Source organism: Schistocerca gregaria, chromosome 3, assembly GCF_023897955.1.
Source record: "Schistocerca gregaria isolate iqSchGreg1 chromosome 3, iqSchGreg1.2, whole genome shotgun sequence".
Classification (NCBI taxonomy): domain Eukaryota; kingdom Metazoa; phylum Arthropoda; class Insecta; order Orthoptera; family Acrididae; genus Schistocerca; species Schistocerca gregaria.
Window position 1 is genome coordinate 155,421,125 of NC_064922.1, and position 3,996 is coordinate 155,425,120.

A 3,996-nucleotide genomic window follows, 5' to 3' on the forward strand; every position below is an offset into this window, starting at 1 on the left:
ACCCCTAGTGCGATAAGTTTCTACATTCTTACATTTGTCCTCTAGCCATCCCTGCTTAACCATTTTACACTTCCTCTCGATCTCATTTTTGAGACGTTTGTATTCCTTTTTGCCTGCTTCCTTTACTGCATTTTTATATTTTCTCCTTTCATCTATTAAATTCAATATTTCTTCTGTTACCCAAGGATTTCTAGCAGCCCTATTCTTTTTACCTACTTTATCCTCTGCTGCCTTCACTACTTCATCCCTCAGAGCTACCCATTCTGCTTCTACTGTGTTTCTTTCCCCCATTCCTGTCAATTGTTCCCTTATGCTCTCCTTGAAAAACTGTACAACCTCTGGTTCTTTCAGCTTATCCAGATCCCATGTCCTTAAATTCCCACCTTTTTGCAGTTTCTTCAGTTTTAATCTACAGGTCATAATCAATAGATTGTGGTCAGTGTCCACATCTGCTCCTGGAAATGTCTTACAGTTTAAAATCTGGCTCCTAAATCTCTGTCTTACAATTATATAATCTATCTGATACCTTTTAGTATCTCCAGGATTCTTCCATGTATAGAACCTTCTTTTATGATTCTCGAACCAAGTGTTAGCTATGATTAAGTTATGCTCTGTGCAAAATTCTACCAAACGGCTTCCTCTTTCATTTCGTAGCCCCAATCCATATTCACCCACTATGTTTCCTTCTATCCCTTTTCCTACTGACGAATTCCAGTCACCCATGACTATTAAATTTTCGTCTCCCTTCACTACCTGAACAATTTCTTTTATCTCATCATACATTTCATCAGTTTCTTCATCATCTGCAGAGCTAGTTGCATATAAACTTGTACTACTGTAGTAGGCATGGGCTTTGTGTCTATCTTGGCCACAATAATGCGTTCACTATTCTGTTTGTAGTAGCTTACCCGCACTCCTATTTTTTTTATTTATTATTAAACCTACTCCTGCATTACCCCTATTTGATTTTGTATTTAAAACCCTGTATTCACCTGACCAAAAGTCTTGTTCCTCCTGCCACCGAACTTCACTAATTCCCACTATATCTAACTTTAACCTATCCATTTACCTTTTTAAATTTTCTAGACTACCTGCCTGATTAAGGGATCTGACATTCCACGCTCCGATCCGTAGAACGCCAGTTTTCTTTCTTCTGATAACGACGTCCTCTTGAGTAGTCCCCGCCCGGAGATCCGAATGTGGGACTATTTAACTCCGGAATATTTTACCTAAGAGGACGCCATCATCATTTAATCATACAGTAAAGCTGCATGTTTTCGGGAAAAATTACGGCTGTAATTTCCCTTGCTTTCAGCCGTTCGCATTACCAGCACAGCAAGGCCGTTTTGGTTCATGTTGCAAGGCCAGATCAGTCAATAATCCAGACTGTTGCCCCTGCAACTACTGACAAGGCTGCTGCCCCTCTTCAGGAACCACATGTTTGTCTGGCCTCTCAACAGATACCCCTCCGTTGTGGTTGCACCTACTGTACGGCCATCTGTATCGCTGAGGCACGCAAGCCTCCCCACAAACGGCAATGTTCATATTTCATCGGAGGCTGCTGATAGTAGCTTACCCGTATTCCCATTTCTTTAATTATTTATTAGACCTACTCCTGCATTACGTCTGTTTGATTTTTTATTTGTTTCCCTATACTCACCTGGCCAGAAGTCCTGTTCATCCTGTCACCGCACTTCATCTATCCCCACTTATATCTAACTTCAGTCTATCTGTTTCCCGTTTCATATTTTTAAGCTAACTAGCCTGTTAAGGGACCAATCCCACTCTCCAATCCATACAATGGCAAGATGACGACATCCTCCTGAGTAGTCTCTGTCCAGAGATCACAGTGGAGGACTATTTTACCTCCGGAACGTTTTACTCAACAGGATGTGTTCATCATTTAACTACAAAATAGAACTGCATGTCCTCTAGAAAAGTAACAGTTGTAGTTTTCCCGTGTTTTCAGTTGTTCGCAGCATCAGCACAGCAAGTCTATGCAACTACTAAAAAGGCTTCTGTCCCTCTTCAGAAACCACAAGTTTGTTTGTCCTCTCCACAGATGGCCCCTCCGTTGCGGTAGCACCTACGGTATGGTACCTTCATCGTTGCGCCACGCAAGCTACCCCACCTTCGCAACGTCTGAGTTTCACATAAATAGAGTATTAAGTCAAAGCAAGCTAAGAGGCAACAACACCATCGTGAATTCCTGGATGTTGCAACTTATAAATGGTTATGACAATGAAACACAGCCGCGCGGGATTAGCCGAGCGGTCTGGGCGCTGCAGTCATGGACTGTGCGGCTGGTCCCGGCTGAGGTTCGAGTCCTCCCTCGGGCATGGGTGTGTGTGAATGTCTTTAGGATAATTTAGGTTAAATAGTGTGAAAGCTTAGGGACTGATGACCTTAGCATTTAAGTCCCGTAAGATTTCACACACATTTGAACACACAATGAAACACAAACAAACGGTGTCTCTTCTGAATAAACAGAATCATGATAACTGCAGGCTGCGTCCACACGACGATAAGTATCTAACTAGGGTCATAACTGAGCGAAAGAAAGGTCGTAAACGTTTTGTCTCTCTGTCCACATGAGCAAGCTAGTTCAAATCTTAATCATTGAGTCACATGATTGATAGGAAGCGCTCCACCTCAAAGTATATCAAATAGATAATAGAAGTACTATGACTATGCTGCCAAATATGTGTTGCCAAAGCGGACAACTGCACAGTAACTCAACTGGATAGCCGTCCTCGTTAAAACTCGTCCTTCTGGGAGAAGGGAGGAACGGTGGCCGCGATTCGAATCCACAGATTAACGACAACCAGCCTCGATGTGGGTTTTAGATGAATATCGGACTGATACACTCGTCCTGCCTTAATACCTGCTACATATTTAGAAAATTTCTCACACTTGCGCATACAGTTTACTCTGGAAGCAGCAAATGGAGTACTATGATTGCGTCCTGGGGAGTGGCAAGCAGACTGATAAAAAAATATACGAGGACTGGAACTTAAATAGTGGTAACTATTTATTCACAACCGATACAATAGAGTTACATGCTTGCACCTGTTACTGTCCTTCAAAGTAGTCACCAGCGTTGTGTAGAACCTGTTGCCAGCGATGTGGAAGGCGTAGTATACCGTTAGCAGAGCCTGTTCTGTTGATGGTGCGAATGGAGCGGTATACTGCCTGTCGAATCTCTGGAACAGTTCAGAAGCGAATGACACGAAGTGGTTCCTTCACCTTCGGAATCAAATCAAAGTCACAAGTACTTAAGTCCGAGGAGTATGGTTGATGGACAATACTTCTTAGTCCCATCGACAGAACAGAGCTGCCACATCTTGCTCTGTATGCGCCCGCGCATTGTCGTGCAAAATGATGGGTGGGTTGCGCACAAAGGGTCGTCGCTTCTTTCGCAAAGCTGGTCGCAAGTGATGCTCCAAAACCGAACAGTAACACTATGCATTGACGGTCTGTTGTGGTGGACCGTAATGCGTTACGATAACAGCATCACAGCCGTACACGAGAATCACCTTAACTTTCACCATACTGGCGCTCTGGCGCGCTTTCGTCTTTCGCGGCCACCCATAATGACGCCATTCGGTCGATTGGCGTTTCAGTTTTGGCTTCGTGGCATTATCTTCAGAACTTTTCCAGTGATTCTACAGGCAGTAGACCGCGCCATTCACATCATCAACAGAACAGACTCTGCTAACGGTATACTACGCCTTCCACTTCGCTGGCAGCGGGTTCTACCGAACGCTGGTGTCTACTTTGAAGGACAGTAACAGGTGCAAACATGTAACTCTTTTGTATCGGTTGTGAATAAATAGTATCCACTATTTAAGTTGTAACCCTCATATTTCGTCTCCTTCAGTCCACATTATCAGAAGCGTTACGACCCTCGAAAGACAGTCTTCGCACTTTGCCAGTAGCTTCCTATTCACATAGTGACAAATGAAACGAAAGACATTCTCTAAGAAACGCTTTTCA